The sequence below is a fragment of the Sphaerodactylus townsendi genome, linkage group LG01 (genome assembly GCF_021028975.2).
Source record: "Sphaerodactylus townsendi isolate TG3544 linkage group LG01, MPM_Stown_v2.3, whole genome shotgun sequence".
NCBI classification, from domain to species: Eukaryota; Metazoa; Chordata; class Lepidosauria; order Squamata; family Sphaerodactylidae; genus Sphaerodactylus; species Sphaerodactylus townsendi.
The window spans coordinates 180,932,634-180,942,500 of record NC_059425.1 but is presented as its reverse complement, the minus strand read 5'-3'; the positions used below and the strand labels follow the sequence as shown (position 1 = coordinate 180,942,500).

Below are 9,867 nucleotides of genomic sequence, written 5' to 3'. Positions count from 1 at the left end.
AGAGTTTGGATTTATATCCCCCCTTTCTCTCCTGTAGGAGACTCAAAGGGGCTGACAATCTCCTTGCCCTTCCCCCCTCACAACAAACACCCTGTGAGGTGGGTGGTCCTGAGAGAGCTCCAAAAATCTGTGACTAGCCCAAGGTCACCCAGCTGGCGCGTGTGGGAGCGTACAGGCTAATCTGAATTCCCCAGATAAGCCTCCACAGCTCAGGCGGCAGAGCTGGGAATCAAACCCGGTTCCTCCAGATTAGATACACAAGCTCTTAACCTCCTACACCACTGCTGCTCCTATGTTGCTGGAATTTTTTTTAAAAAGAACTGTGTGTGTGTGTGTGTGTGTGTGTGTGTGTGTGTGTGTGTGTGTGTGTGTGTGTGTGTGTGTGTGTGTGTGTGTGTGTGTGTGTGTGCTGTCATCCTTAGAACTGTTGCTCTTGAAAGAAATTCTATTTTCAGATTTTATTTTGTGTTTACAGTAATTTACGGTGACCAGATATGGGAGCTCTGAGGCTTGGGCTGTCTGTAAAGATAAATTTAGAACAACAATCCGTTTTATGTTACCTTTTTATCACTCAAAACTGTTTATGATAAGCAGATAATTGGGCTGCTTTCCGAAATGTTTTCGCTTTCAGCCTGATATTGTTGTGTATGTATTTTTTTTCAAATCAACACAATACCCCTGTGAAGTGGGCTAATATGATTCCTTCTTTTGAAAGGTTTCTATCTCGCCTTCCCACAGAACAGGAAAAGCCAAAACTGGACAAAATAAAAGACAGGTGCAATTATTGCTAACCTCAGAACAGTTCTGAAGGATTCATTGTGATAACGGTCATAAAAGCTGATGGAAGGAACCGTCTGTGCACAGTTGCTGAATACTAGCACAGGCTTTAAAACTATAGGAGAGGGCAGTAGAAATTAAGTTTTGGGGTAGACCTTTCCGAAATGCTACACTTAGGGATTCCTACTTTCTGGCCATTCAGCAGCAAGACTTTATTGGCAAAGACAATGGTACAACAATAATAAAAACTGATGTAAAAGACATAGATATACAATACAGGAAATACATGTTAAGTGATAGGAAATCTACTGGCATTTAGTAATTTCCGGGAGAAAGTCGACCACTATCATACAGAGAGAAGGATCAGGATTGTCCAGCAAGTAGTGTAATCTAAATAAATTGGGGAGATCGGGTAAGTGTAAAGGAGTAAGATTCACATACTTGGATCTGATTTCCTTAAATCTGAAACAGTGTAATAATTGGTGGGCCAGAGATTCAACTTATCCATCATTACATGGGCACAACCTTTTAGCCTTTTCTTGCTTATTAAATCTGCCATGTAACAAGGCGGAAGGCATAACATTAAACCTGGCGAGCATTCTGGCTCTCCTTTGAGCAGGGTTTATTAAGCACTACAGTAGTGTGCCAAGTGGCCCTGTTCAAAAGGGATGGAAAAATACAGGGGGGAGCAAGTTTTCTTGGCTACAGTGATTAGGGTAGAGAACTCTCTATCCAATTGTTGACCTTTTAATTTCTGGTCCTTCTCTCTCTCCTTCTTTCCACCTTGAAATCTGGCCATGTATTCTACAATCTCTTTCCATCCTAGTTATACATCTAGATGCCTTTGTTCTGCCTTTCCCACCCAGTTTGGAGTTCTCTTCCAATAAAGAACCAGTGGCCCAGGCTGGGCTACTCTTGTCTGATTTCAGAAGCTAAGAAGGGTCAGCCCTGGTTAGTCCTTGGATGGGAGACCGCCAAGGAACTCAAGGAAGGCAGTGGCAAACCACCACTCTGTTTGTCGCTTGCCTTGAAAAACCTACCAGGTTATTGTGAGTCAACTGCAACTTCATAGCCCTTTACATGCATAGACGTTTTTTTTCTAAGTAATAAAGCTATGAACTTATTCCTCAAGCAGCCAAACAATAAAGTCTTGCTGTGTGGAAACTCAAGTTTGGTGAAGTTTGGTTCAGGGGGGGCCAAGTTATTGATCCCCAAAAGGTGTGCCCCTAAGTCCATCAACAAGCCCATCCCGCATTGCTGAGGGCTGCTAGAGAAATTGCTAGCCGGCAGCAATTGCAAGGTTATTTTCTCCAACAGTTTAGCCCAGGAGTCCCCAACCTTTTTGAGCCGGTGGGCACATTTGGAATTCTGAGATGCCACGGGTGGGTGCAGCACCCAAATGGCTGGTGGTGAAGCCAGCCACGAAAGGATAGCCACAGTTTCGCATCAGTAGCACAGCATGCAGATCCATGTCTTGTGGCAGAATCTGCCATCAAAGCATCATCTTGAAAAACCTGCACAGCCAATCAAATGTCCATTAGTCAATCAGAAAACTTGCTGGGGGGAAACCCTTCCTGGCCCCACCCCCGTCCAAAAACCACTTGGCAGGTGCCTGGAAAGGTGTCAGCAGGTGCCGTGGCATCCATTGGGGATACCTGCTCTATCAGATCCTATCCCACTGAGAACCCCTTCCCCAAACTCACCTGCCAGGATATAGCCCCCAAATCGGCATGGAATTTCCCAATCTGCAGCTGGAAGTCCCAGGGAGCTCACCTGCATAGACCACCTATATGCATCCGTACATCCCCTTGATTTAAGCAGGGGAATCTGCCAGAGATCCCGAGAATCAGATTTTCACAAATGCCCAGGGGTTTTGTATCTGAGTGGAAACCCATCTTGTTATGCCTTGGAGTCCCGCCCCCAGTTCCAATTCCATGGGCTATTCCTGAGGGAGGGAGGAGGAGGGGAGGAAGGAGGAAGGAGAGAAAAGAAAGAGGAAAGAAGAAGAAAGAAGAAGAAGAAGAAGAAGAAGAAGAAGAAAGAAGAAGAAGAAGAAGAAGAAGAAGAAGAAGAAGAAGAAGAAGAAGAGGAGGGAGGGAGGAGGAGGAGGAGGAGGAGGAGGAGGAGGAGGAGGAGGAGGAGGAGGGAAGAGTTTGGATTTAGATCCCGCCTTTCTCTCCTGCAGGGGAGAACTCAAAGGGAGCTTACAATCTCCTTGCCCTTCCCCCCTCACAACAAGCACCCTGTGAGGTAGGTGGGGCTGAGAAAGCTCTGAGAAGCTGTGACTAGCCCAAGGTCACCCAGCTGGCATGTGTGGGAGTGTACAGGCTAATCTGAATTCCCCAGGTAAGCCTCCACAGCTCAGGCGGCAGAGCTGGGAATCAAACCCGGTTCCTCCAGATTAGATACATGAGCTCTTAACCTCCTACGCCACTGCTGCTAACAGCTGAATGGTGAGCTGTTGTTTCCTACAGAGCCGAAGGAAAGAGAGAATTGTGGCTGTGTGGTACAGTCTTCTCAAATCCCTCTTCTTCGACTTAACTTGTATATCGTTTGAGTATTCAGGAGATGACCTTTACTTTTCAAACCCAACCTACCATGTACCTGCTGTTCTGCCTGTGATGCTGAGTCGCCCTTTGCAGCAGGTTTCGACAGTAGATCTGAGCTTTCCACCAAAGGAAGACCCCTCTGGGGGTTCTGCAGCAGCTTCCAGGTCGTTCAGAGAAGAAGGTGGCACTCCAGCATGAAGCGGCACCCCAGCATGGCTCTGCAGTAGATGGGGCCATTTCCCCTCCCCAGTGAACCACACCAGGGCCCTGAGAAACCCTCCAGGACAAAGTCAGGACACATCTGGGAGTCCCCATTGGCCACCATAACTGGATTCCAATCATGAATCAAGAATAGTCCACCTTGTAATGTAGAGATTCTTCTTCAGTGGCTATCCAACTCGCCTCCTAAGAAGGATTCATGAAGACCCCTTGCAGATCTAGGTGGGAGCCATTGGCTTTGGTGAGGGTCTTTGTCTCTGCCCTGAATCCCTTCAATTGACTGAGAATCAGCAGCTGGCCACAGCAGAGGCAACTTGGGAGACGGTTCTCTCTGCTCCCTCAGTGGCAAGCAGAGTGCCTGATTTGTGCTGTCTGTCCCCTGTCCCTTTAGGAACAGACTGAAATGAAGGAGAAGAAGAGTTTAGACTTATATCCCCCCTTTCTCTCCTGCAAGGTGACTCAAAGGGGCTTACAATCTCCTTCCCCCCCCCACCCCCCGCACAACAAACACCCTGTGAGGTGGGTGGGGCTGAGAGAGCTCAGAAGACCTGTGACTAGCCCAAGGTCACCCAGTTGGCGTGTGTGGGAGTGCATAGGCTAATCTAGTTCCACAGATAAGCCTCCACAGCTCAAGTGGCAGAGTGGGGGAATCAAACCCGGTTCCTCCAGATTAGAGTGCACCTTCTCTTAACCACTACGCCACTGCTGCTCCTGATGAAAAATGAAAAAGTTAGCGGGAGATATTTTGCCCCATCGCTGTCCTCCGTGGCAGTGGAAGCTTTCCCTGATGAATGTCTGACTGCAATCAGGCTTGTCCTAAAGGTTGAGGGGCATGGAGCATGAGGAAGGAAGGAGTGCCTGGCTGTTGTGGCCTTTGAGGCAGCAGCCAGCCACTATGTGGGATGGACAGAGGAAGGGGCCCACGTGGTAGACCTTGGGGCAAACAGGGCAGGAGCACTGTGGTCTTATCATGGGAGGCACTTCATGATTGTTCTGTTGCTGCTTCCACTGGAGCCACCCTGGCAGAATGTCTTCTAGCGAGGGGGAGCAGATGAAGGGGACCTCTGTTTGAGAGGGAAGAAAAGGGGAGCGCTGAGAGTCACAGGCAGTGATCCCTTGGCAGGAAAGTGCCCTTGAACTCTCCTTCATTGAACTGCGAGAACAGAGGACACCTTGAGAAGGAAGTCCAGCCTCAACAGGATGCTCAGAAAAAGGCAAGGACTTCATTCAGAACAGTGGGTGGGGAAGGGGGCAGAGCCAAGGGGCTGAAGGTTGCTTGCAGTGGAAAGACCAGTGGGGGTGGAGAATAGTCAACTGTCAACTGTCATGATTTAAATGCTATGTTTTAATATGTACCGGTACTTATTGTGCCGCCGTCTCACTTGTTATTATTATTTGTTGTTGTTGTAAACTGCCCTGAGCCCTCCGAGGGAGGGCGGTCTATAAGTTCAATCATAAATAAATAAACAAATAAATAAATAAACTGTTTTAAAATCATGCTAAAATCATGTTTATTTGAAAACGTTATAACCAACTTCCTGCAACAAAATCCATACATCAAACCAACTAGAAATACATGTTTATAATAAATATCATAGCGCTGAATTAAAGCAAGGAGAAATACATATTTATAATAATTATCATACTACTGAATTAAACCAAGAGAAATACATGTTTATAATAATCATCATAGTACTGAATTAAAGCAAGAGAAATACATTCAGGCAACTTAATCTACGGACTGACTGCTAGTTATGGTCTTTAGGAGGTTGTTTTTTTATTTCTAGATGTCCGTAGACTTAATACCTTGGCTGGGCCCATACCTCGGGCTAGATTGAGGAGGACTGCCTACACACCGGGCACACCCCTGGGACAGGCAGAACATTTGGAAATTGTTGGACACCAGGTCAGCCTAGTCCAGAGGGACGGAAAGGTTATGCCAAAGCTACCCACTATACCCCAAAAGAAGACAATGAAACAGGAAGATCAAGAGACAATTCAGAGGGAGGTGAGACAACACAAAGGGCCAACTTTGCTGCCAGGAGCCAAAACACTGAAGGAAATCCCCACCATCATGCTTCAGGTGCCAAAAATTTGGAGGCTGATCACCTGATTGCCCCATCCATGTTAAGTTTTTGCCCCTTCTATCTGGTTGACTCCATCGAGACCTTGTCAGGTAGAGATCTCAATAGGTAGATTAAAGGAGGCAGTGGAGACATTAGGCCAACTCCTTAACTCTTTAAGCATCGTGTTGCAGCATAAATGTCACTTCTCAGGATTGGTGCTCAGTATGGCCCAAAACCCAAAAGAACTCCTGATGATGGTCCAGCATTATGATTTGAGACCCTTTGTGTTCCTCTTAGCTGTGGCTTCCTGTAGAGGTGTGGGAGGGACCAGGGATTCTTACAATCCTTGGAAGTCTTTCTTCTCTATCCCTTTGTGCACGCAGCTCCTTCAACACGGCTGCTTTCTTTACGTTGGAGGGTGTTTTCTTTCTTTTTTAAACCTTTATTGAATTATAAAGTTAAAATAAGGTCATGGATTCATGGTTACATCCTTAGATATTAACAAATAAAACACTCCTTGACATTTATACTTAAGATAGACTCCCTGACTTTTCCCCTAACACAAATCTTCCATTGTATAGCTTCTTACTGGAAAACTTCATCTAGATAGAAATTAGTTTCTCTTTGCTAATCTTTGTAGTTTTTCAAGCTTATTCAAGAGAGTTATCTCTAAATTACTAAACTTCTTTTATAGAATAGTTTAGAATAATAAACAATATTTTTGTATCTTTTTAGTGTCAGTAATGATTTCATTATACTGCCATTTTTATAGCAGCAAATCTACCCTTTAATGAGCGCTGAAGATTTCCCCAATTCTTCAACAGAGTTTTCATTTCTTGAGATGTTTTTTGATAATTCAAATCACATAAAGAACAATTCTTATTCGATAAATAAATTTCCAGATCGTTTACCTGCTTTTGCTCTTTTGCTCCTCATTTTGTTTTGTGTGTATTGTTTTTCTCCAGCTTAAAAATGTCTGCCCGTCTTTAAATTCTGCGGCATCCTTCTTATAGAGCTCCAATGAACATTATCAAGGGTCTTTTCAGTATCTATACATAAGAGCTGATTGTTTTTCAATCTGTAAATTAAAAGCAACCTTGTAATGTAATTTCAGTCATAGTCTCTAACTTGTCCCTTAATTCTTGTGTCAGAAGGAAATGACATTGCTCTTTTCCTATAATCTTATTCATTATCCCCTTTAGTCTTTTGGCGAAAATTGCAGCAAAGATTTTGTCATCTGCATTTAATAAAGATATAGGCCTATAATGATGAAATCTCTAATTTGTTCTTCACCTTTTGGAGTCAACATAATAGACTCTTCATTGCAAGAGTGTGGGAGAGATTTGGTTTTGAGAATAGTATTGGTTGATTCCTGGAAGGGAACTGAAAGTTCTTCTTACAAAGTTTTAAAAAAATAAATTTTAAAATCTGTTTGGTCCCAGTGCTTTGCCCGTCTTCACATTTGTCAAAGTTTCTAACACCTCTGATACAGTAACTGGGGAGTTAGATTTCTTGATGTTCATCCAAGATTTCCATTTTTAAATTTTTGGACAAAAATTCTTCCATTGAGGATTTATCAACCAAAACTTCTTTTATTGAGTTTAGAATAATGAACAATATTTTTGTATCTGTTTAGTGTCAGTAATGATTTCATCTCCTGTCTTCAATTGAATTATACATTGATCAACACTTGTCTTAGTGAATTTGCTAGCCATTTCCCTGATTTGTTTGCTTGTTCAACGATTTTAGTTTCAAATACTGGCTCTTAAAGGAATTAATCTGAATAAAGAATCCCTTGTTATAGGCGAATGTCCAGAATATCAAGGACATTCCTTACTCCCAACTTGCATTCTTCTAATAAATCTATTTATGTGATCAGTGCTCATTTGATCTCCAGCCCTTGGACACTGCTAATCTTTATAGAGATGACATTGTGATTTGGAAATATCTTGGGTTCGATTTTGGCCCTTGTTAATTTTGTTGGATCCAAACGATGTTTATTCTTCAAAGAGATGTGTGTCTTTCAGAGAAACAGGAAATTTTTTAAATTTATTTTTTTTAATTAATTTAATTTTTTTAAAAAATCAGAGATTTTTAATCTCCGAGCATCTATTAGTTTCAAATTCTCAATTAATTCAGCAAAGGAAGAAGGGAGTTTTGTGGTTACAGGTGTTTTGTGAAAGCCCATCCACATGAGACAATCCCATTAAAGTCTCCCTTTACACACCAACTAGCACTGTGCATTTCAGTTAATTTTTTGGTTACGTAAAAGAAACTTACTTCTGTCTTCATTGGGAGCATCCCCCACCACAAATAAGGTTTTTCAATCGGTTCAATCTCTACTCTTCAGAATCTTCCAATATCACCTTTCAAAATTAAGGTCACATTAAGATTAGGGTTAACGTCGAAGACATTGCCATTTCCCTTTTTAATATATGAAGAGTGAAATTATTTATCTAAAATTGGATTTGTTAAGAATTTCTCATCTTTTTTCTTATGTTTCTTGTAGTGCCGCAATATCAAATTTTCTTCTTTTGAAGGAAGATAACATATTTTCCTCCTTTTTTTGTTGAATGTTAAGATCATTCACATTCCAGGAGGAAATCCTGAAGCCCATTGTTATTTTTAAAGAATTAGCACAAATAGACAGAAAAGTACACTTACTGTGCCACTCAGAAATGTGGGTCTCTTTGCCTTTCTCTTCCAAAAACTTCTTGTTTTGATGGTAGAATTCTGTGGCTTGTTTCACAGATCTGAGTTGTTGGTCAGCCCGTTCTTCAGGACCCACTGGCTTTTCTTGTCACAACTTCATGAACCTCTTTTCCGACTTGTTTGCATACTCAAACATATTTTGCTTCTCGTGTCAAAAGTCCTTGGCCGATGGTTGTGCCTCTAATAACTGGACCTTTTTTTAAATGTATCCAGCACCGTTTTTCCTATTTCCAGCTGCTATGTTTAATGTTTGTTCTTTTGCTCCTCAGGTTCTTTCAAGGAATTGTCTCCAAATTCATTCTTTTCTTTGTTGGCAAAACTTTGAAATGAGGTAGACTTGAAAGCTTTCCCAAACTATATGAAAGGGAAGGTGTGATGCTTCCTTAATTTGAAAAAGAGGAAACTATTTCTCCCCTCTCATCATTCTACTCTGGGGTTCAGATGACCCTGGGGGTACAGGAGTTGATGGGCTGTCTCCTGGCTGAACAACTGGGTACTGGGGAAGGACAGAACTAGGATCTGGCAATAGCTTTGGGGTGGCAGTTTCCATCCCAGGGGCTGCTTCCTCAGGTGTTGCCTGAGCCCCTGGCCCTGATCCTGCGCTCACTACTGAAGGCTCAGGCTCTAAGTCTGCCTAAGTTGTCTGGATCTCTGATCTCTGTGGTCCAGCCACAGTCTCCTCTACTTTAGACTCCATATCTGAGACTTCTGCCACGCGGTGCGTCCCTGATGGCCCAGCTACAGCCTCCTCTTTGGCAACCTCACTGTCTAAAGTTTCTGCCATGGTGCGCAGCACCTGAAGATCATAGAATCATAGAGCTAGAAGGGCCCAAGGGCCATCAAGTCCAAGGGCAATACAGGAACACACAATCAAAACACTCCTGACAGATGGCCATCGAGCCTCTCTTTAAACACCTCCAAAGAAGGAGACTCCACCACATTCGGTCTCTCTCTATTCTGCATTGGTTAGACCTCGCCTGGAATATTCTGCACAGTTCTGGGCACCACAATTCAAGAAGGTTATTGACAAACTGGAACGGGGCCAAAGGAAGGCAACCCAAATGGTAAAAAGTCTGGGATCCATGCCCTACAAGGATACCTTAGGGAGCTGGATATGTTTAGTTTGGTGAAGAGAAGGTTAAGAGGTGACATGATAGCCATGTTTAGATATTTGAAGGGATGTCATGTTGGTGAGAGAGCAAGCTTTTTTTCTGCTGCTCCAGAGAGTAGGACTAGGAGTAATAGGTTCAAGGTGAAGGAAAAGAGATTTCACCTAAACATCAGGAAAAACCTCCCAACAGTAAGGGCTGTTTGACAGTGGAATACTGTCAAACCTTGGAGTGTGGTGGAGTCTCCTTCTTTGGCCATCTGTCAGGAGTGCTTTGATTGTGTGTTCCTGCATGGCAGGGGATTGGACTTGATGGCCCTTGGGGTCTCTTCCAACTCTGTGATCTGTGATTCTATGATCTTCAGGGCCCGAAGTGGACCATGATCGGTATTTTAGATTTGCTGTTACCTGACCTTGGCTCACCAGGCTCAGGAAA

General features: G+C 43.4%; 1 long non-coding RNA gene across 1 annotated transcript; it reads right to left on the bottom strand.

The window, feature by feature from the left end:
• Positions 1 to 6,031: 6,031 nt before the first annotated feature.
• Positions 6,032 to 8,778, bottom strand: LOC125440938. Its single transcript, XR_007245768.1, has 4 exons — positions 8,276 to 8,778; positions 7,892 to 7,977; positions 6,523 to 6,689; positions 6,032 to 6,051 (listed from the first exon to the last, which is right to left on the bottom strand). It is a non-coding gene; the product is annotated as an uncharacterized LOC125440938 (long non-coding RNA).
• Positions 8,779 to 9,867: the final 1,089 nt, after the last annotated feature.